The sequence below is a fragment of the Pristiophorus japonicus genome, chromosome 3, assembly GCF_044704955.1.
Source record: "Pristiophorus japonicus isolate sPriJap1 chromosome 3, sPriJap1.hap1, whole genome shotgun sequence".
Lineage (NCBI taxonomy): Eukaryota > Metazoa > Chordata > Chondrichthyes > Pristiophoridae > Pristiophorus > Pristiophorus japonicus.
This window is the reverse complement of record NC_091979.1, coordinates 137,037,020-137,061,742: the sequence shown is the minus strand read 5'-3', so window position 1 is coordinate 137,061,742 and position 24,723 is coordinate 137,037,020. Positions and strand designations below refer to the sequence as shown.

At 47.3% G+C, this 24,723-nt stretch overlaps 1 protein-coding gene across 2 annotated transcripts in view; it reads right to left on the bottom strand.

The window, feature by feature from the left end:
• The window catches only part of LOC139259903 (PTB domain-containing engulfment adapter protein 1-like), a 797,963-nt gene that overhangs the window by 613,451 nt on the left and 159,789 nt on the right, over positions 1-24,723 (bottom strand). For both annotated transcript variants that reach the window (XM_070875832.1, XM_070875834.1), the window contains exon 2: positions 15,376-15,513. The gene's annotated coding sequence lies outside the window, so the exon portion shown is untranslated. The remainder of the gene's footprint in view (positions 1-15,375; positions 15,514-24,723) is intronic.

Here is a 24,723-nt window from a genome sequence, read left to right as displayed (position 1 = left end):
AAGTGATTCGATCAGATGCCACATAAAAGGTAACTGCATAAGAGCTCACGGGGTTGGGGGTAATATATTAGCATGGATTGAGGATCGGCTAACTAACAGAAAACATAAGTCAGGATAAATGGGTCATTTTCAGGTTGGCAAACTGTAACTAATGGGGTGCCACAAGGATCAGTGCTGGGGCATGAACTATTTACAATTGATATTAATGACTTGGATGAAGGGACCGAGGGTAATGTAGCCAAAGTTGCTGATGCAAAGATAGGTGGGAAAGCAAGTTGTGAGGAGAATGCAAATAATCTACAAAGGGATATAGATAGGCTAAGTGAGTGGGCAAAAATTTGGCAGATGGATTATAATGTGTGAAAATGTGAGATTATCCACTTTGGTAGGATGGAGTATAAAAGTAGGGAAATCCTGCTACAACTGTACAGGGCATTGGTGAGACCACACTCGGAGTACTACCTACAATTTTAGTCTCTTTATTTAAGAAGGGATAGACTTGCATTGGAGGCAGTTCAGAGAAGGTTCACTAGGTTGATTCCTGAGATGAAGGGGTTGTCTTATAAAGAAATGTTGAGCAGTTTGGGCATATCCTCATTGGAGTTTAGAAGAATGAGAGGTGATCTTATTGAAATGTATAATATTCTAAGGGGGCTTGACAGGGTAGATACATAGAGGATTTCCCTCGTGGGGGAATCTAGAACTAGGGGGCATCGTTTTAGAATAAGGGGTCGCCCATTTAAAACAGAGATGAGGAGGAATTTCTTCTCTCAGAGGGTCATGAATTTGTGGAATTCTCTACCCCAGAGAGCTGTGAAGGCTGGGTCACTGAATATATTTAAGGTGGAGATAGACAAATTTTTGAACGATAAGGGAGACGAGGGTTATGGAGAGTGAGCAGGGAAGTGGAGTTGAGGCCAAGATCAGATCAGCAATGGTCTTACTGAATGGCGGAGCAGGCTCGAGAGGCCAATTGGCCTACTCCTGCTCCTATTTCTTATGTTCTTAAGTTCTATCTCATCAATGAGAGTTGAGGAAAATATGTCAGAAGACAAATAACGAAATGACATATTGAAACTAAATAATACTGCTGCAAAAGTGAGATATATTTATTTATGACTTGTTCAGTAGAGACCCCCAAAGCTGTGTGGGTCAGAGATTTCCTTAATTTTAAAAATAATTGTTTTGGTAAATACTTTAATGGCTATATTTCCTTCATGTTTTAAAAATGAGATTCTGTGTTCTGAATGACGTACATAAAGTGCTAAGATTAAGATAATTATACAGTCCTTTAGTTGATTTAATCTACAAGAAAGGTCACCTGAATCTAGAAATATGCTCTAATCTGATCACCCCATATTATTGCAATCTGGTGGTCCCCAAGTGAATCAATACTACAATTCAGCTGCAAGGTGATAAGACCATTGACAAATATAGAGTGCTACATGATGAATCCGAGCTGCAAAATTACATGAATAATCTTACAGACCACAGTGCCATCTACAATGAGAAATGTATAAGAAATGTCAAAGCTTCACCACTGCAATTCAACAAGAAATGAAAGTCAATCTGGATGTCACTGATTTTACCACTCATCTTTCATTGTGAAAGCTTTTTTTTGCTTTGCCCCACTCTACCTCAAAAAAGCATTTTTGTAATGCCACTCAGAATCTTCTGTTCATGAAACTGTCAAAGCAAATACAATCCTGGTTTGCTCAACAGATCTAGGATGAGCAGGAACAGTTGTACAAGGTTTTACTATCTTTCTATGGGCTAAACCTTCACGATCTTTTCGCCCGATTTAAAGTTTTTAATGCATTATTGCCTGATTTATGCTTAACATCCAAACTTGTGCACATATACCACCCGATTACTGCCGGCGGGACTTTCGGGGTTCATTGAACACCGGCGGTAAATCCAGCCACCCGCCTCTTTACCGCCCAGCGCTATTTTCGGCTTTTTTTTTAAAGTACCACCCAAAATACCGACGGCAATTAATAGCGCTATGAAAAGGGTACACTTAAGTGCCCCTGATCCAGCGATATGGACGCGATTTTGGAATCGGGACTCATGGCTGATTTAAATTACAGGTTACATTTGCATCATTTATTAGTGCATTTTACTGGTGGCTAGATCATCCACCCCCTCTTGGCAAACGGGATGCATGATGGCAAGCAGCAGCAGCAGAAAATAAAAAAAAATGGAGGGACACAATACTATTCATCATTTAATATTACTTATAATCATAGGGATTTCCAATAATGCTCCGATATTTTTTTCAGCCAAATCTGGCAGATCTGCCTCACAAGGTATATGGCAACATAATTGGCAAAACACTCTCTAAATACATATAAATCATCAAACAAATAATTCATGAAATGAATATGTAAATTGCGCAAAAAAAAACCATCGCGCATGCACAAAAAAAATCGCGCATGCACAATAAGGCCGATCAGGATGAAGCCGGCCTCACACAAGGACTAAGACCTCCTGCTGTTGCCACCACTACCGCATAAGGTAAAAAGTGAGGCTTTACATCTCGGCGGTAATTGGGCGATATGGATCCATATCTTCATACCGCCCGATTTCTGCCGAGATACGGGCGGTAGCGGCGGGAAGTGCAAAGTCTAGCCCATTATGTTCTAGGACACGGAAAACTGGTTTGAAATTTGAGAATTTTTGGCAAGTTCTCATCTGAAAGTCAGAATGCCTGGGAACTGAATGAAAAATTGTACTTTCAATGTCAGAAGCCTAGTTCGAAGGGCTGAATGGCCTACTCCTGCACCTATTTTTCTATGTTTCTAGCCTAATAAGTATCATTCATTTTAAAAACATGAATCACCAACAGTGAATCAGAAGTCATACACTGAAAGATAAGGATTCAGCTGCAGCTTCCATTGTAGAATCAAATATTTAGTGCAAGAAACTATTAACAGCATTAACTGTCCCACCAGATCTATCTACCGTAATTTCATTTCACAGGTCTTTCTACAAACCTGTTAAAAAAACTTCAAGTGTATTTGTAACTCCCTCGCAAACCCTCTCCACCTCTCTCTCATCCTTTAAGACGCCCATTAAAACCTATCTCTTTGACCAAGCTTTTAGAGCTGGAATTTCCCAAAGCCCGCCAGTGCCCGATTGCTGCCCAAAAAAACGCTAAGGCTGGGAAACTAATCACCGGCAAAAACTTCCTGAAAAAAAAAAATTCCGCCCAGCAAAAAATATGGATCTTGCACCCCCAATCTGGGCGGAAAAGTGCAATTTCGCCTAGATTGTGCAATGCCTAAAAAAAATGGGGGTAAATTTAAAAATCTATAAAAACGTCAGAGGTTAGCATCGCGAGAGGGGTGGCGCGGGAGTACACAGGGTGGCGGCTGCTTGGAGCAGTGGCAGAACGTCGGAGGCTAGCTGGTGCAGGTGCAGTGCCAAAGATAAAACAAAGAAGTAGAAAGAAATCGAAGGGTGACATCATGGCCAAACAGGTAAGTGATTGGCTGGTGGATTGGTGAGTTTTTAAATCTTTTTTTTCTTCTTTTTATTTCCTTATCAGTAGGTAACCTTTGACATTGTTGCAAAATTAAGTTAATCGAAGGGTTAAGCCATGGCAGGAGAGCCCAGACCCGTGTCATACTCCTCCTGTGGTATGTGGGAAGCCAGGGACGTTTCCAGTGTCCCTGATGACTACATGTGCAGGAAGTGCATTCTGCTGCAGGTTCTGACAGACTGCATTGCGGCACTGGAGCTGCGGGTGGATTCACTCTGGAGTATCCGCGATGCTGAGGATGTCGTGAATAGCACGTTTAGTGAGTTGGTCACACCGCAGGTAAAGGTTACTCAGGCAGATAAGGAATGGGTGACCATCACGCAGAGCAATGGAAGGAAGGTAGTGCAGGGGTCCCCTGTGGTCATCCCTCTCCAAAACAGATACACCGCCTTGGGTGCTGTTGGGGGGGGGGGGGGGGGGATGACTCATCATGGGAGGGCAGCAGCAGCCAAGTTCATGGCACCATGGATGATTCTGCTGCACAGGAGGGCTGGAAAAAGAGTGGGAGAGCTATAGTGGTAGGGGATTCTATTGTAAGGGGAATACATAGGTGTTTCTGCGGCTGCAATCGAGACTCCAGAATGTTATGTTGCCTCCCTGGTGCAAGGGTCAAGGATGTCTCGGAGCGGCTGCAGGACATTTTGGAGGGGGAGGGTGAACAGCCAGTTGTCGTGGTGCATAAAGGTACCAACAATACAGGTAAAAAATGGGATGAGGTCCTACAAGCTGAATTTGGGGAGCTAGGAGTTCAATTAAAAAGCAGGACCTCAAAAGGTAGTAATCTTAGGATTGCTACCAGTGCCACATGCTAGTCAGAGTAGGAATTGCAGGATAGCTAAGATGAATACGTGGCTTGAGGAGTGGTGCAGGAAGTAGGGATTCAAATTCATTGGAACCGGTTCTGGGGGAGGTGGGACCAGTAAAAACTGGACGGTCTGCTCCTGGGCAGGACCGGAACCAATGTCCTAGGGGAAGTGTTTGCTAGTGGTGTTGGGGAGGGGTTGAACTAATATTGCAGGGGGATGGGAACCTATGCAGGGAGACAGAGGGAAGTAAAATGGGGGCAGAAGCAAAAGATAAAAAGACGAAAAGTAAAAGTGGAGGGCAGAGAAAATCAAAAATGGCCACACGACAGCAAAAGTCTAAAGAGACAAAGTGTGTTAAAAAGACACGCCTGAAGGCTCTGTGCCTCAATGTGAGGAGTATTCGGAATAAGGTGGACGAATTAACTGCGCAGGCAGCTATTAACGAATATGATATAATTGGCATTACGGAGACACGGCTCCAGGGTGACGAAGGCTGAGAACTCAACATCCAGGGGTATTCAACATTCAGGAAGGATAGAAAGAAAGAAAAAGGAGGTGGGGTAGCATTGCTGGTTGAAGAGGAAATTAATGCAATAGTAAGGAAAGACATTAGCTTGGATGATGTGGACTCAGTATGGGTGGAGCTGCGGAATAGCAAAGGGCAGAAAACGCTAGTGGGAGTTGTGCACAGACCACCAAACAGTAGTAGTGAGGTTGGGGACAGCATCAAACAAGAAATTAGGGATGCGTGCAATAAAGGTACAGCAGTTATCATGGGCGACTTTAATCTACATATTGATTGGGCTAACCAAACTGGTAGCAGTACGGTGGAGGAGGATTTCCTGGAGTGTAATGGGGATGGTTTTCTCGACCAATATGTCGAGAAACCAACTGGAGAGCTGGACACCCTAGACAGGGTGATGGGTAACGAGAAAGGACTAATTAGCAATCTTCTTGTGCGAGGCCCCTTGGGAAAGAGTGACCATAATATGGTAGAATTCTTTATCAAGATGGAGAGTGACACAGTTAATTCAGAGACTAGGGTCCTGAACTTAAGGAGAGGTAACTTCGATGGTATGACGTGTGATTTGGCGAGAATAGACTGGCGAATGATACCTAAAGGGTTGATGATGGATAGGCAATGTCAAACATTTAAAGATCACATGGATAAATTTCAACAATTGTACATCCCTGTCTGGAGTAAAAATAAAACAGGGAAGGTGGCTCAACCGTGGCAAACAAGGGAAATTAGGGATAATGTTAAATCCAAGGAAGAGGCACATAAATTTAGAATTCAACAGAGGAGGACAAATGGTTTAATTAGGAGGGGGAAAATAGAGTATGAGAGGAAGCTTGCTGGGAACATAAAAACTGACTGCAAAAGCTTCTATAGATATGTGAAGAGAAAAAGATTAGTGAAGACAAACGTAGGTCCCTTGCAGTCAGAATCAGGTGAATTTATAATGGGGAACAAAGAAATGGCAGACCAAGTGAACAAATACTGTGGTTCTGTCTTCACGAAGGAAGACACAAATAACCTTCCGGAAATACTAGGGGACCGATGGTCTAGCGAGGAGGAGGAACTGAAGGAAATCCTTATTAGGTGGCAAAATGTGTTTGCGAAATTGTTGGCATTGATAAATACCCGGGGCCTGATAGTCTGCATCCCAGAGTACTTAAGGAAGTGGCCCTAGAAATAGTGGATGCATTGGTGATCATTTTCCAACAGCCTATCGACTCTGGATCAGTTCCTATGGACTGGAGGGTAGCTAATGTAACACCACTTTTTAAAAAAGGACGAAGAGAGAAAACGGGGTATTATGGACTGATTAGCCTGACATCAGTAGTGGGGAAAATGTTGGAATCAATTATTAAAGATGAAATAGCAGCGCATTTGGAAAGCAGTGACAGAATCGGTCCAAGTCAGCACGGATTTATGAAAGGGAAATCATGCTTGACAAATCTTCGAGAATTTTTTGAGAATGTAACTAGAAGAGTGGACAAGGGAGAACCAGTGGATGTGATGTATTTGGACTTTCAAAAGGCTTCTGACAAGGTCCCACACAAGAAATTGGTGTGCAAAATTAAAGCACATGGTATTGGGGGTAATGTACTAACGTGGATAGAGAACTGGTTGGCAGACAGGAAGCAGAGAGTCGGGATAAACGGGTCTTTTTCAGAATGGCAGGCAGTGGCTCAGTGCTGGGACCCCAGCTATTTACAATATACATCAATGATTTAGATGAACGAATTGAGTGTAATATCTCCAAGTTTGCAGATGTCATCATAGACAGTCCCTCGGAATCGAGGAAGACTTGCTTCCACTCCCAAAGTGAGTTCTTTGATAGCTGAACAGTCCGATACGAGAGCCACAGACCCTGTTACAGGTGGGACAGAAATTCATCGGGGGAGGGGGTCGGTAAGCTGGTTTGCCGCACGCTCCTTCCGCTGCCTGTGCTTGGCCTCTTCATGCTCTTTGCGTTAAGACTCGAAGAGCTCAACACCCTCCCAGATGGACTTTCTCCACCTCGGGTGGTCTGCAGCCAGGGTCTCCCAGGCGTCAGTAGTGATGTCGCACTTTACCAGGGAGGTTTTGAGGGTGTCCTTTTAACGTTTCCGCTGTCCTCCTTTGGCTCGTTTACCATGAAGGAGCTCCACATAAAGCATTTGTTTCGGGAGTCTCGTATCTGGCATACGTACTATGTGGCCTGCCCAGCGAAGCTGATCGAGTGTGGATAGTGCTTCAATACTGGGGATGTTAGCCTGGTCGAGGACACTGATGTTGGTTCGCCTATCCTCCAGGGGATTTACAGGATCTTGCGGAGACATCGTTGGTGATATATCTCCAGCGACTTGAGGTCCCTTCTATACATCATTCATGTCTCAGGTCCATACAGGAGGGCGGGTATTACTACAGCCCTGTAGACCATGAGTTTGGTGGTAGATTTGAGGGCCTGTTCTTCAAACAGTCTTTTCCTCAGACGGCCAAAGGCTGCGTTGGCACACTGGAGGGGGTGCTGAATCTCCACATCAATGTCTGCCTTTGTTCATAAAAGGCTCCTGAGATATGGGAAATGGTCCACGTTGTCCAGGGCCACGCCATGGATCTTGATGACTGGAGGGCAGTGCTGTGCGGCGGTGACAGGCTGGGGGAGGACCTTTGTCTTACGGATGTTAAGCGTAAGGCCCATGCTTTCATATGCCTCAGTGAATACATTGACTATATCCTGGAGTTCAGCCTCTGAATGTGCACAGACGCAGGCGTCGCCCGCATACTGCAGCTCAACGACAGAGGTTGGGGTGATCTTGGACCTCGCCTGGAGGTGCCGTTGGTTAAACAGCTTCCCCCTGGTTCTGTAGTTTAGTTCCACTCCAGCAGGGAGCTTGTTGATTGTGAGGTGGAGCATGGCGGCGAGGAAGATTGAGAAGAGGGTTGGAGCGATAACGCAGCCCTGTTTGACCCCGGTCCAGATGTGGATTGGGTCTGTAATGGATCTGTTGGTAAGGATCACAGCCTGCATGTCATCGTGAAGCAGGTGAAGGATGTTGATAAACTTTTGCAGGCATCCGAAACAGAGTAGGACGCTCCATAGACCCTCACGGTTGACAGTGTCAAAGGCCTTTGTAAGATCGAAAAAGGCCATATATAAGGGCTGGCGCTGCTCCCTGCATTTTTCCTGCAACTGGCGCGCTGCAAAGATCATGTCTGTTGTGCCCCGTAGGGGACGAAATCCGCATTGTGATTCCAGGAAGAGCTCCTCGGCCACAGGGAGAAGGCGATTGAGGAGAATTCGAGCAACAACTTTCCCAATAGCTGAAAGCAGGGAGATTCCCCTGTAGTTGCCGCAGTCGGACTTGTCCACCTTTTCAAAAATGGTCACAATCACTACATCTCTGAGATCTCCCGGCATGCTCTCCTCCCTCCAGATGAGAGAGATGAGGTCATGTATCCGCGCCAACAGCGCCTCTACGCCATATTTTAGCGCCTCAGCAGGGATTCCATCCGCACCCATAGCCTTGTTATTCTTAAACTGTTTTATGGCTTTGCCTACCTCGTGCAACGTTGGAGTTTCACTGAGCATGCTGCGGGATGGAATCGAGAACACTCGAATCAAAGGCAGAGTCTCGATTGAGGTGATCTTCGAAGTGCTCCTTCCATCGGGCCCTGACAGCCTTGATGTCCTTGATGAGTGTTTCCCCGTTCTTGGCCAGGAGTGGGGTCGGACCTTGCGAGTTTCGACCGTAGGTGGCCTTGACTACAGCGAAGAATCCTCGCCAAGCGTGGCTGTCAACCAGTTGTTGTATCTCCTGTGATTTCTCCATCCACCACCTGTTGTTTAGGTCCCAAGTTTTTTGTTGGACCTGAGCCTTGAGCCGTCTGTAATGTTGTTTTGCAGCTCCCAAGTTGGGCTGTTGCTTGAGGCTCAGAAATGCTTTGCACTTGCAATCTATAATTTCTTCAATCTCTTGATCATTTTCATCAAACCAGTCCTGATATTTTCTGGTTGAATGACCAAGTGTCTCTTCACAGGCACTGGTTATAGAGGCCTGGAGGACAGACCAAGCGCTATGGGCATTCAGCATCTCAGGGTCATGAAGGCATGCCAGATTGGCTGTGAGGCACTGGCTGTATAGGGCTCTCTTAGCTGGGTCTCTAAGTACCCCGGCATTAACTTTTTTGCGGAGCTGCTTCTGCTGTTCCCTCTGCTTTGGGGCAATGTTAATGTGATGATGGATCGGATTAGGCGGTGGTCCGTTCAGCAGTCATCAGCTCCTGTCATGGCGCGGGTGATGCGCACATTCTTGCGATCCCTGGCTCGGACGATGACATAGTCAAGCAGGTGCCAATGTTTGGAGCGAAGGTGTTGCCACGATGCCTTGTATTTGTCCCTCTGGCGGAACAGGGTGTTGGTGATGAGGATTTCATGTTCTAGATATTTTGTCAGGAGTAGGGTACCGCTGGAGTTGGCTTTCCCTACCAATAACACCTCCCCAGAGGGCTGTGCCTTTGCCAACCCTGGCATTAAAATCACCCAAGAGGATCAATTTGTCTCCCGTGGGGACGCGGGACAAGAATGTCTCGAGGTTGGAATAAAAACCCTCTTTAGCCTCATCCGTTGCATCGAGTATGGGGGCATACGCACTGATGACTGTGGCACATTGGTTCCGAGATAGGGTGATACGGAGAGTCATGAGGCATTCATTAACCCCACAGGGGTAGTCTTTGAGGCGGTTGACCAGCTCATTCTTGACGGCAAAGCCGACTCCATGAAGGTGGTGTTCTGCCTCTGGTTTCCCTTTCCAGAAGAAGGTGTAACCTTCACCATGTTCCTTCAACTGGCCTTCCCCTGCCCGCCGGGTCTCGCTTAGGGCGGCGATGTCAATGTCAAACCGTCTGAGTTCCCGGGCAACTATGGTGGTGTGGCGTTCCGGCCTGTTGCTGTTGGGATTGTCCATGAGGGTCCTGACGTTCCAGGTCCCGAACTTCATACTGACGAAGTGGAAGATGCCTGTGCGTGAGATCTTTTAACGTTGGGTGGCTGCTGCACACCGGCAACAAGACGGGCTTAGCTGAACAAGGTCTTGGTCCAGTGGCAAGGGGGTCCAAGACAACTGGAGACCAGGCACAGCTCGATAAGACTAATTGCCTTCGGCGAAGTGTTGGCCGCAAGCTCGGCGCCGAGTCGCGCCATTGATGGTAGATGGCCCGAGGCTTGGTTGGGGGGCAGGCATTAGGAAGGTGACTTCCAAAGTTATTTTAAAAGTTAAAAGTTGATAAAGATTCCCAATTTATTTCAAAAGTTTCTAAGAATTGCTCAGAAGTTTTAAAAAGTTTCAAGAGTTGTTAAAAATCTAAGATGTAGATCAATAATAGATTATAAAAGTTTCCCCAATTTAAAAAGTTTTTAAAAGTTGTTAAAAGTCAAAGATGTAAATTAATAATAGATATTTAAAAAAATTTTGAGTGAGAGTCTAAAGTGTAAGTTTTAAAAGTTCTCCCAAATTGTTTAATAAGTTTAAAAGTTGGTTAAAAGTTGGTTGGGAGTATAAGACGATGCCACGCCTCGGTCCCTTCAGCTGGTTCAGCTCCGGCCTCGGAATCCCTTCGACGGATTGAACGCCAGCCTCGGAGTCCCTTCAGCTAGTTCCACATCCTCGAATCCCTTTGACAGGTCGTCGCGGAGTCCCTTCGGCCGGTTGGACATCCCCCAAATCCAGTGCAGAGTCCTTTTGACCCGGGCCGGTGCAGAGTCCTTTCGGCCCGGGAGAGAAACGGCCGGTACGGGGTCCCTTCGGGCAGGGACAGAAGCGACCGGTACGGGATCCCTTCGGCCAGGGACAGAAGCAGCCGGTACTGCAAATGTTGAGTTTTTGTTTTTGGTGGCACAGGAGAAGCAGGAGTTAGGTCATTTTCCAGCCCATACAAGGCCTCCAGTGGCGTCCAGACCTCTCCCCGGTGGCGTCCAGACCTCTCCCCAGTGGTGTCCAGGCATTTGGGCCTCCCCGAGTCCGGGAACATGGAGGCCATGGCCCGTGATGCGGTCGGATCCGGGCCAGGTGTACGGGCGGGCTCCAGGCAGGCGGTGTGTCCGGATGGTGTGTCTTGGCCGTCCTTGCAGCAGAGCCGGCTGTAGATGGCACTATGCTGGGTGGCGGTGTGAGCTGTGAGAAGGATACTAAGAGGCTGCAGCGTGATTTGGACAGATTAGGTGAGTGGGCAAACGCATGGCAGATGCAGTGTAATGTGGATAAATGTGAGGTTATCCACTTTGGAGGCAAAAACATGAAGGCAGAATATTATCTGAATGGCGGCAGATTAGGAAAAGGGGAGGTGCAACGAGACCTGGGTGTCATGGTACATTAGTCATTGAAGGTTGGCATGCAGGAGCAGCAGACGGTGAAGAAGGCAAATGGTATGTTGGCCTTCATAGCTAGGGGATTTGAGTATAGGAACAGGGAGGTCTTACTGAAGTTGTACAAGGCCTTGGTGAGGCCTCACCTGGAATATTGTGTTCAGTTTTGGTCTCCTAATCTGAAGAAGGACGTTCTTGCTACTAAGTGAGTGCAGCGAAGATTCACCAGTCTGATTCCCGGGATGGCAGGACTGACATATGAGGAGAGACTAGATCGACTGGGCCTGTATGCACTGGAGTTCAGAAGAATGAGAAGAGATCTCATAGAAACATAAAATTCTGACGGGACTGGACAGGTTAGATGCAGGAAGAATGTTCCTGATGTTGGGGGAGTCCAGAACCAGAGGTCACAGTCTAAGGATAAGGGGTAAGCCATTTAGGACTGAAATGAGGAGAAACTTCTTCACACAGAGAGTTGTTAACCTGTGGAATTCTCTCCCGCAGAGAGTTGTTGATGCCAGTTCGTTAGATATATTCAAGAGGGAGTTAGATATGGCCCTTACGGCTAAAGGGATCAAGGGGCATGGAGAGAAAGCAGGAAAGCGGTACTGAGGTGAATGATCAGCCATGATCTTATTGAATAGTGGTGCAGGCCGACTCCTGCACCTATTTTCTATGTTTCTATCTATGTTTCTATGTTTGCCAAGCGGATTGGAATGTTTTCCTACATTAAAAGTTACTATACAAATGCAACTTGTTGTGGTAAATATTGAGATTAACTCAGTTTCAAGGCCACATGATAATGTTTTCCATGTTCTAATAACCCCTTGCAGGGAAAAAATTCTTCCAACCTTCTACACTAATGGGGATTTTGCCACCTTCTTAAAATTTGCCAATAAATGGAAATAATCTTCTACTATTCTGCCAACAACCTCTGAAAATGTAAGCACTTAGCAACTTCTTTAATGTTCTCTGCTCCAGTGAAAATAACCCTGATTTTTCCAAGTCTCTCATCATAATTATATCCTCTTATTTCATCTTAATATATGCATGTCCAGGGACTGGGAACCTGCTTCCGAATCATTTTACTTGAATCACTTTTGAGTGGCAAGTTTATATGAGTGCTGCACACTTGAAGATGAACCGGTTTTAGACTGCAATCTATAGTCTAATTGCACCCTCAATAACAGTTTATTTTATTTTGGCCACCAGGCAGTTTTGCAGTGGGATACTCACATATGTAATGCACAGCGAATCACTCTGAAACATGCCACTGTAACAATCAATAATTGATTTCATATTGAAATGATCCCCATTGACCTCAAGCAATTGTTCCATGCAATAAATTATCTGGTCCACAAATTGAAATATGGAGGTGCATCTTTAAAATCTAAACTGTGCATCAGGCTACCATGAAGAAATTAATCCTTAGACTGAATTTTTGGCCCGGCAACATCCCTGGTCCGGAATCAGTACCGGCGGGGGGTCACGACCCGAGCTGTGTCCTGGAGCTGGCTGCTCCTCCTCTCCCCGCCGCCTCCAGTGCTCACTCCGAGGCCGGGTCAGCGCACTGCATCCTGGGGCCAGCCGCTCCTCCTCCCCGCCACTTCCAGCGCACCCCCCCTGCTCCCACCCCCCGGTCGGGTCGGCACAGAGAGGGAGCGAGGGGCGTGGTGGCCGACTGAGGCACCGAAGCTGGGCCTGAAATACTGCGCAGTAGGCTTTTGCGCAGTGCAGAACGTGGCTGGGTCGTTGCGCAGCATTTCAAGCTCAGATTCAGCGCCTCGGTCGGCCGCCACGCTCCCCACTCCCTCTCCACGTCGACCGGGGGTGGGGGGGGTGGAAAAGCACCAGAGGTGGCAGAGAGAGGAGGGAATGCCAGCCCTACCAGGTGGGAGCACCGGAGAGAGGAGCAGCAGCAAGCCCCAGGTCAGCAGTACACTTTATTCCCAGAAACATGCAAGATTCTGACGGGTCTGATCAGGTTAGATGCGGGAAGAATGTTCCCGATGTTGGGAAAGTCCAGAGCCAGGGGACACAGTCTTAGGATAAGGGGTAGGCCATTTAGTACTAAGATGAGGAGAAACTTCTTCACTCAGAGAGTTGTTAACCTGTGGAATTCCCTGCCGCAGAGAGTTGTTGATGCCAGTTCATTGGATATATTCAAGAGGGAGTTAGATATCGCCCTTACGGCTAAGGGGATCAAGGTGTATGGAGAGAAAGCAGGAAAGGGGTACTGAGGGAATGATCAGCCATGATCTTATTGAATGGCGGTGCAGGCTTGAAGGGCCGAATGGCCTACTCCTGCACCTATTTTCTAAGTTTCTATGTTTCTATGTTTTAACTGTAATGCTTCTGTGTTGTTTGGTTTTGTTTTTTTTAAACTGAGATTTCTGTGCAACAGCTGCATGGCATGTCGTGTCAACTGGAGTCTCTTGTGGATTCCAGTGAATGTAGCAGAAACCTGTCTGGAAACTTTGTTGCATGACCTCCCTTGGTCCGGAAAATTATCTGGTCCAGCACCGGTCGGGTCCCGAGGGTGCTGGACTGGAGAGGTTCAACCTGTATCCCATTAAAAATATATGCTCAAGTTCACCAAGAGTTCTCAAAATTACGAAGACCACACAACTTTCGCAAAATCAAAGACAAACCTAACTAAAAGCTCAAACAAACACATATTGAGGCACCAAATTTGAATTGCACAACCAGGATTAGAGATCTATGAATGCACAACTAATTAAATACCAGTCTCCATTTACCATGTTCAATTTGTCGCCCAACCATTCGGTTACCTGTCAAGAATGCAGGCTAAAACAGCTAAAAAAAAAAGCAGTGTTTTAAGGGTCTTCATTCAGTGTTTGCCAAATGGGGAGGGAGATGGGGGGAAATAAGAGCCAAGCTTCATTTTCAACAAATGCCTACACATACAAGAAACTTACTTCAGTGAGTTTTATATATTCACATTATTTTGTTTCCCTCACAGACCTGGAATTTGTGCTTCCCAAACAACTTTACAGAAAGGAAAGTATCCTACCAGAGTGAGGAAAGATCAATCTGCCTGCGTAGGAATACACCTTTATTCCTTTCTTTATTCTATTGCGATGACATAAACATAAAATATCATTTTTATTTTATTGAACGGCATTTAAATAGTTCTTTATTATTGAAACAAAACCAATTGTGCAGCACATTAAAATGTGCTGTGAACAATGGAAATTAACTTTGAAATACTAAGGGGCCGAAATTGCCCTCAGCCCTGTTTGGTGGGATAATTTGAAAACTGAAGATTAAACGCCCATAGATGGGACGGAGAATGGAGCGATATTCATGACTTTGTTTTTCAGGAAGCCTCCCGGTGCTCTCGGACGCTATTGGAAGTGAATGTGGGGTGAGAGTCGGTAGCAGGGCAGAGGCAAGTGGTGTCATTTAGCGGGCGCTGATGACGTTGCGCTGACACATCGCCATATTCCTCCCCTTCACTTAAAGGGAAGGGTCGCTGCGAGACCTAGTGAGGCATCAGTGGCACCCACTGGGCCACCAGGGAGGGTTTTGGCCTGGCCAGTGGCTCGGCACCCAAGAAGGGGTGCGGGCTGCCTGTTGGCGGCCCGGCCAAATCAGCGGTCGCTATTGTGAGGCCGACTCAGGGGTCAGCCGACAATTGAAACAAAATGGCCACCACGGCAGCAACGCCCAGCCAGTGCCAGCATTGCACTCCGCAAAGCTGTTGGGGACACCAACTGGCGCCAACCGCACTCCCGCGGGGCAATTCCCCCCGCGGGGTGCAAAAGGGATCGGTGCCAGGCGATAAGGGGTTCGACCTGCTGGGAAAAACGTGGCACGGCGGAAAGCCATTTCTCCCGCCCCAGGCCCAGGGGCAATTGCAGACGGGTCACACTCTATGCCTGCCCCGGGCGGAAAGGCCTTCCCACCCCTTTGAGAGGCAGTAGCCGGCCTTTAAAAAAGGGTCAATTTCAGCCCCTAAAGATTCTAACCTCATTGTAGCTCTTGTACCAAAACAAATGATCTTGAAAGCAATGGTCAATTAAATTAAAGAAATAATGTTTGAGCTTTTATGAATGCCACTTTTCCTCATAACTCATTATGTCTGGCCACACAGCAGAACAGACGTACTGGTACATCATCCTGCCTCCATCATTTCAGAAAGTCTCACCTGGATATATTAGAAGAAATCTTTGCTTTTTTTTTTAAAGCCACCCACTCTTCAGCTGAAGAAAGGAGATTCTCATTCCACAACAATACCTTTCCTTTCGAGTGATCGGTTGTCCATCATTTGTTTGAATATCTGCAGCTGCAATAAATATAAGAAAGCAATTCAGTAACCTATGGCACTGCTTGCACATAATGGGCTCAATTTTTCCCAGTATTTGCTCTGTTTTTTTTTTGGAGTAGGCTGCTTTTTCTGGCCTAACTTAAAAATCCTAAGTTTCCCCAATCAATTTGTACCAGCGTAACTGAATTAATTACATTTTTTTTTAGGTAAGCTTTTTTTTCTCAAAGGGGGGGGTTACCAGCCACCTACACCAATTCTGGCCATTTAGGCAACTTTGGTCAGCTAATAGTTACTCCATTTCTACTTAGGCCAGCGTATGTGACCACTCAAAATCCTTGCAGAGAGTTAAAGAAATCGGCGCAGGTAAGTACATCGGAGGCCATTCAGCCTGGGATAGGGGCGGGAAGCGGAGAGGACCTGGACCTGAACCAACCAAGCCTTAGCAATGTTAAATAAATCAATGTGGAGTGCATTTGCAAACAAAAACTACTAACGAGACATTGAAAAATAAAATCCATTCAATAGAAACACCACTTCTACAGACGTGCAAAACCATCCTTCGCACAATTAAAATAATCAAGAAATAATCATAACCGCAATTCTATAAGAAATAAAAAATTGAAGTCGTACCTTCAGCATCAAACTCCAAATCACCTTTCTACACTCAACCCAGGAAGGCAGTGGGCTGGTGCGGGAGGCCACTCAGCCTGGGCTAGAGGCAGGAGAATGCACCAGGAGGCCACTCAGCCTGGGCTCGGGGCAGGAGAATGCACCGGGAGGCCACTCGGCCTGGGCTAGGGGCGGGAGGGAGCGAACTGGCCGGCATCGGTGCCACAGAGCGGCGGCAAGTCAAAGTAGAGGCTGGGGGTGGGGGGGGGGGTGGGGGGCTGGGGGGAAGGGGAGAGAGAGCATACCGACCCTCCAACAACCCGGTAAACAATAGCAAATCATAAGCCTCTTTAACAATAAGCATGGTCCCAATATTGTGTATGTCCTAATGTAATTAATCTCTTGTTAAGGAATATCAAAGAGGTAGTGTGAGTGGCTTCAACACTGAGGCCATTTTCAACTCAGTCCCTCAACTATTCCCTTAGCCGTGGTACTTTGAACAAACAGTCTTCAGTCTCTTAACAATATGGCGATTGCAGCATTTCGCTGTACTGATGGCATTACCTGTTGCAGCACAGTTTGTAGACTGGGAGCTCGACACTGTAGTGAACGCACCGCTCTGGCTGGTTCGCCACTTAAAAAGGCAGCTTGAACACAGCCACGTTTCCTACATTGCAACAGTGACTACATTCCAAAAGTACTTCATTGGCTGCAAAGTGCTTTAGGACGTCTGGTGGTTGAGAAAGGTGCTATATAAATATCAAAGTGTGCTGTTTTTCAGTGAGATGTTAAACTAATATCCCATCTAGCTGTTAACATAGGAGTTAAAGATCCCATAGCAGTTTATGAAAAATAGAAGGGAGTTCTCCTGGAGTCTTAGCCAACATTCTTCCCTCAATCATCAGATTAACTAGTCATTCATCACATTGCTGTTTGTGGGATTTGGCTATGTGCAAACTGGATACCATATTTACCCAAATAATAGTGACTATTTTGAAAGTAATTCGTGTGAACTCTTGAAATATTTCTCAGAATTGTGATAAAGATCTGGATAAATAGAAATCTTTTTTCTTTTTTAAAGAATTTACAGCACAGATGACTATTCAGCCTCACTGATAGTTTTCCTGCCTCGTTCCCATATCCATTGATATTTTTCTTTTTCAAATATTTACCAATGGCAAGGATGACTGAAAAAATGAGGGGGCCGAAATTCAGTGTCCCTAGAAGAGTCATTACCTCGAATTTTCAGCGGCTAATCTGCAAAATCGATTGGCCAACACATTCTGGTCGATTGCCCCCCCCAGCTCCCGACACATATTCAGCGCAAGGGTTTTTTCAGCAGTGAGCACTTGCGCTGAAATCTGCCAACAGCTGCCGCGGTAAGGGGCTTACTGCAATGGTGACGTCATCAGGATACACACTGCTGTTATGCGGCCACGCCACTCATATTCAACTATAAAAATAGATTTTTTTTTGGTCAGTGCCCCCACCAGCTTTTTGGGTTGGTACACTTTGCTATGATATTCGACATCACTGGAGCAGGACAACGGAGGATTTCCACGATCTTTGCTACAAACGTTTGGTTTTGGTTCTGTGGATTTGTTTAACCTGCTAAGTGCTCTTTATCAATTTTTGGATAGTTTTCAAGACTTTGAGCTCTGACTCATTAGTGGAGGCCTGCTTGTCAGGGTGAAGCTGAAACACACAATGGGGTCAGTGTTGGCAGGGGAATACCTTGTACACCTTGTCAGACGCAGGGTGGCATGCGGGAGAAGACGGCACCATCAGCCACATGCAGAGAGGCAGCGGGCAAGGAAGGCAGCAGCCATGCCTGTCCAACATCCAGAAGGGTCTGCAGATGTGTGCAGACCTGCACGTGGAGAGGATGTCCAGGCGGGAGATGGTGTCAGGAGAAGGGTCAGGTACGCTGACCACACCTCCCACCACCCCCCCCCCAACCACCAAATACTGGGCCTGGAGCTTTGCCAGCAACAGCCTGCAGAGGCTCCCGAACATGAGGAGGGCCATCATCGAGCTGCCATGGGAGGTGGCCAACACAGAACTGGGGGAAGGAGGCCCTACCCTCAAAGGGTCTACAGACGTCAGTTCTCCTTCCTCAAGCTCAGTGATGAGCAATGCCTGCGAAGGCTGAGATTGAGAAAGGAGGTACTGCGGGAGCTCTGCAATGTCCTGCTCCAAGATCTGGAGCCTCACACAAGGCTCAGGACCGCTCTGACCATTGAGACCAAGGTCACTATAGCTCTGAACTTTTATGCTACAGGATCTTTCCAGTCTGCAACTGCAGACAGTTCCAACATTTTTCAATTCTCTGCACATCACTCCATCCGGCAGATTACCGATGCACTGTACAGAAGAAGAGTTAGGGTTAGGGTTAGCTGACGAGGGAAAAGCAGGTAGGCCAGTTTTGCCTGCATTGCAGGGTACCCGAGGGTGAAGGGTGCAATCGACTGCACACACGTTGGGCTGAGAGTGCCACAACACCCACCCCGATATCTTTGTCAACCGCAAGGGGTTCCACTCCCTCAATGTGCAGCTCATGTGTGACCACTAGCGTCGGATCACGGCAGTTGATGCGAGGTACCCAGGCAGCAGCAATGATTTGTACATTCTGCGTCAGACCAGTGTGCCCGTCCTCTTCACCGGCCCAAATCAGGATTGTGATTGGCTACTTGGCGACAAGGGATATCCCCTGTCCACTTGGCTGCTCACTCCATTGTGGAACCCCAGGACAGCGGCAGAGCATGCCTACAACAACCTGGAAACGTTGTCGCCATCACAACCCTGCAAGGGAGGTCCAGTTACATTTGATAGCTGCACGATTCACATAATCTCATGCACCCATGACCCTTCAGCTCAAACTTTCCATGGCCATCCAAATGAATGCCTTCACACAGAAATGTCCACTCCCAAATGAAACACCTGGCCAGATGTATGTGCACAAAATAAAGATTTATCAAATGATGCAAGTCAGTGCAGAAACACAACAGAATCAAAAATACTACAATAATCTAACACAATTCATCATTTTTTACCCGTGCATCTCCTTATAACACCTCTTACGCGTGTCTATCCTAACACTATGCCTAAGTGTCTCCCCTGTGGCTGCATCATGGGTCTGGGAAGGCTGCTGTGGTTGTTGTTCGGGAGTTACAGATGACCTTGTCGTACGCCATCCAACACCCTTGAGCCTGGAAGGGCCGAGTGCAGACTGGGCAGCACCCTCCTGGGAGGGTTAAGTGGTTTGGCTCGGGTAAGGCCATGCGTGGAGGCACTAGCGGAGTGGCCAGGAATGCTGTGAACCTGAGGGAGCACATTGTCAGGATCCTGGTCCGAGGAGCCTGAGTCACTCACCGAGGGCGGCATATTACCACCAACACCAAGGTGAGGGAGGTCAGGTTGGTGGTGTGGCGTGACACCGAAAGTTCCTCGTGGCCCGTGTTAGACCCAGCCATGAACGCAACGCTGAGGTGTCGAATGGCATCGAGCTGAGACTGCATGAGAGCAGTCAGAGTCTCAAATCCACCAGAAATGGCAGAAGTTTGACACTCCATGGCAGCAGTAAGATGCTCCATGGCCTATTGACCAGAGTGCATAAGAGCATTTTGAGCTTCCAGGGCCGCGGCTATCCTCTCCAATCCAGCACCGATTTGCCCGTTCCCTCGCGCCTGTGCTGAAATGGCAGCTGCCACATCATCTGCAGGTTGTAGCATCACAACTGGATCTGCACTGTCACTCTGGGAGTCCACCATCGCCTGCACACTGGCAATGATGGGCTCCATGGTGTGTGCAGAGCTGTCGAGTATGCGGGAGCTGGACTTCTCCACACTCATCACTTCCGACAACTTCTCTCGCACCCTTGTCAGTGCCCCCAAAATTTGGGAATGCATGGCCTCCACCCTTCTTTTGTAAGCCACTACATCGATAGCATCATCTGAGTCCTCGTCGGCAGAACTCCGGTGCGGACATGCCCCCCAGAGAGATGGCACTGGAGGTTGTCTAGCCCTGTCACCATGGTGCAACTCGCTGGGCCCTGGTGAAACCCCTAGTGCAGACCCCTGTACTACCTCAACCATGTCACACCGCGCACTCCTAGTATCTGAGTTGGCGCGTGTGGGTGGTAGCAGTGATGCATTGGTGTCATCAGTGTCCTCCTCTTCCTCTTCCACCTCAGTGCTGTGGATGCTCTCAGCAGGGCTTGAACCCTCTATATCCTCACTGCTGCGACTTGAAATTTCAGGCTTTATATGGAGAAGGGTGCGATGCAGGCCTCCAGCTGCTCTGCGACATCTCTCGTGACTAGCGACTGTGCTGCGTGTGCTGCCACTCGGTCGGTCATCTGCAAGCATAAATGGGAGAAGGGCAGCCGAGGGGGAGGTAGGGGATGAAGGCATGGAGGATGCAACTAGAAGACTTCCACGAAGGAAAGGAACAGTAGATGCTGGCGCATTCAAGGAGAGAGCGCATTAAAGGAGGGCCTTTACTTACCCACATCAGCGTCAGCAGTACCCTCACCCACAGGGAAGGTACCATGTCCACCGACAAGCGCCCTGAACCCTCTCCTCCAGAGATGTGAGGACCTGCGTGTCTGCCTCGCCACCACCGGTCCTCCTTTGCTCAGCTCTATTGTGAGCCAGTTTGGCCTGCAAAAGAAAGCATGGTTGGTGAGTACCACTGTGATGACACATCAGAAATGCATGCACAAGTGTTTGTCTCTGACATACAGCTGTAAGTGTGAGATGAAAGGGCGCCTCCATTGTGGTATAGAGGTGTAAACAATGAAATGCTGCTTGAGTGACTAAACAGTGAGGATGGGAAATAAGAGAATGTTGTAAGTGAGGCTCGCAGATGCAAGGTCAGCAGTTGATGGAAGAGGTACTCACTTTCATAAGATGGATAATATCATGAATAGTTTCATGCACTGCATGGGAGTCCTCTCATGATTGGAGGTGCCTGAAACTTCCTCTATTATCTCCCTCCATGTATTACTCAAGGCCTCCTGAGTTGGTCTCCCCACGTCGGGATACATCAATCTTCTCCTGCCCTCTACACCCTGCATACGGGTCTCCAGCTCTGCATCGGTAAAGCGGCTTGCCCTCCTTGCTCCTCGAGCACCAACCATCCTGAAAGTAAATTCCTTCCCTCCTCAGGGCCAAGCTGTAAACTTTGACCTTTAAGGAGGCCAGGGAGCAGCTGGCTCGTTAGATCCAGATTATCAGCATGCTGAATTTCTCCGTGGTCATCCCACTTCAATTAACACACCCACACCACTGCAAAGTGCAGTTTGGAGGCGCTTGTTCACGCAGGAACCCATTTTTTTTACTTTTTTGGCTGAATGTTGATCGGGTTGGTGATAGCCCCAAAAAGTCGGGAGGTGCACCAGCTTTCTTGTGCAAGTGAATTTCAGCCCGAGGTCTCAAGCCTGGAGTCTATCAAGTTCAGTTCATCAGAAAGTCTTCAATTTGATTATGGGTCTCTCGAAACAGTTTTCAACACCCATGTATTGCAGGTGATCTCATCTAATCTAAGTCAAAACTTAGCAAGTGTGTTCCTTTGCATGAAACCTTAGTTTTCAGCTAAAGACAGATAAGCTAAATGTCAGCCTTAACTCAGTGGTAACAGAGTGAAATGGTTGTGAGTTCAAGTCCCATTCCAGAGACTCGAGTACATAATTCTGATTGACACTTTAATGCAGTACTGAGTGATTGCTGAACTATCTGAAGTGACGGCATTCAGGTAAGATGTTTAACCAAGGTCCTATCTGCCTTCTCAGGTGGATGTAAAACATTCCATGACACTATTCAAATAAGCTCTTGCTTTCTTCTTCCTAAGAGATCTATTTTTATTGAGTTAAAGTATTAATGCAGTCTTTTTTTTGGTCTCTGGCAATCTATCTGATGCATAAGACTAATAATTGTAGACTATTGAACAGGCAACATTAATACTGCCAAAGAAGTCTTTGGCTTACTATACGGTGCTTAGGCTGGTAAGATATTGGAGATTAGGTGTCATTTAACGACACAATTGATGAATCCTTCCATCAACTTATCAATGATTGGGAGGAGGTTGATAAAACAGTAATTGGCCAGGTTAGATTTGTCCTGTTTCTTGTGAATAGAACATAACCGGCAAACCTTCCACGTTGTTGGATAGATGCTAATGTCATAAGCTGTACTGAAAGAGCTTAGCTGTAGGAATGATCCGCGTTGCGGAATTGGAGCTGAGGGTGGATTCACTCTGGAGCATCCACGATGCTGAGAATGACGTGAGTATCACATGTAGTGAGTTGGTCTTACCGCAGGAGAAGGGTCCACAGCCAGATAGGGAATGGAAGACCAGCAGGAAGAGCAGTACAAGAAAGATAGGGTCCCCTGTGGTCATCCCCCTGCAAAACAGATACACTGCTTTGAGTACTGTTGGGGGGGATGACTCATCAGGGGAGGGCAGCAGCAGCCAAGTTCATGGCACCGTGGCTGGCTCTGCTGCACAAGAGGGCAGGAAAAAGATTGGGAGCGCGATAGTGATAGGGGATTCGATGGTGAGGGGAATAGATAGGCGTTTCTGCGGCCGCAACCGAGACTCCAGGATGGTATGTTGCCTCCCTGGTGCAAGGGTCAAGGATGTCTCGGAGCGGGTGCAGGACATTCTGAAATGGGAGGGAGAACAGCCAGTTGTCGTGGTGCACATTGGTACCAACGACATAGGTAAAAAAAGGGATGAGGTCCTACGAAAAGAATTTAAGGAGCTAGGAGCTAAATTAAAAAGTAGGACCTCAAAAGTAGTAATCTCGGGATTACTACCACTGCCACGTGCTAGTCAGAGTAGGAATCGCAGGATAGCGCAGATGAATACGTGGCTTGAGCAGTGGTGCAGCAGGGAGGGATTCAAATTCCTGGGGCATTGGAACCGGTTCTGGGGGAGGTGGGACCAGTACAAACCGGACGGTCTGCACCTGGGCAGGACCGGAACCAATGTCCTCGGGGGAGTGTTTGCTAGTGCTGTTGGGGAGGAGTTAAACTAATATTGCAGGGGGATGGGAACCTATGCAGGGAGACAGAGGGAGACAAAAATGAGGCAAAAGCAAAAGACAGAAAGGAGATGAGGAAAAGTGGAGGGCAGAGAAACCCAAGGCAAAGAACAAAAAGGGCCACTGTACAGCTGAATGGTGACAGATTAGGAAAAGGGAAGGTGCAACGAGACCTGGGTGTCATGGTACATCAGTCATTGAAGGTTGGCATGCAGGTACAGCAGGCGGTTAAGAAAGCAAATGGCATGTTGGCCTTCATAGCGAGGGGATTTGAGTACAGGGGCAGGGAGGTGTTGCTACAGTTGTACAGGGCCTTGGTGAGGCCACACCTGGAGTATTGTGTACAGTTTTGGTCTCCTAACTTGAGGAAGGACATTCTTGCTATTGAGGGAGTGCAGCGAAGATTCACCAGACTGATTCCCGGGATGGTGGGACTGACCTATCAAGAAAGACTGGATCAACTGGGCTTGTATTCACTGGAGTTCAGAAGAGTGAGAGGGGACCTCATAGAAACGTTTAAAATTCTGATGGGTTTGGACAGGTTGGATGCAGGAAGAATGTTCCCAATGTTGGGGAAGTCCAGAACCAGGGATCACAATCTAAGGATAAGGGGTAAGCCATTTAGGACCGAGATGAGGAGAAACTTCTTCACCCAGAGAGTGGTGAACCTGTGGAATTCTCTACCACAGAAGGTAGTTGAGGCCAATTCACTAAATATATTCAAAAGGGAGTTAGATGAAGTCCTTACTACTCGGGGGATCAAGGGGTACGGCGTGAAAGCAGGAAGGGGGTACTGAAGTTTCATGTTCAGCCATGAACTCACTGAATGGCGGTGCAGGTTAAAAGGGCTGAATGGCCTACTCCTGCACCTTTTTTCTATGTTTCTATGTTTTTCTCTGAATGGCTACGTCTGACGCACAAGTCTTCAGCACTCCAGCCAGGATATGGTCAGTGTCCATACATTTTCCTGCATCTAGTGCACAGAACGACTTTTTAATAGAAACATAGAAATTAGGTGCAGGAGCAGGCCATTCGGCCCTTTGAGCCTGCACCGCCATTCAATAAGATCATGGCTGATCATTCAACCTCAGTACTCCTTTCCTGCTTTCTCTCCATACCCCTTGATCCCTTTGGCCGTAAAGACCATATCGAACTCCATTTTGAATATATCGAACGAACTGGCCTCGACAACTTTCTGTGGTAGAGAATTCCACAGGTTAACCACTCTCTGAGTGAAGTAGTTTCTCCTCATCTCGGTCCTAAATGGCTTACCCCTTATTCTTAGACTGTGTCCCCTGGTTCGGGAACTCCCCAGCAACAGGAACATTCTTCCTGCCTCTAACCTGTCTAATCCCGTCAGAATCTTATATGTTTCTATGAGATCCCCTCTCATTCTTCTAAACTCCAGTGGCTAGTTGATCCAGTCTCTCCTCATATGTCAGTCCTGCCATCCCGGGAATCAGTCTGGTGAACATATCATGTGGAGTTAACTAAATTGGCTGGACTTTGTCATTTATGGTGGTAGGGACCACAATTCAACCTGTACTGTTGGCTAAAGACAACTCCAAAGATTT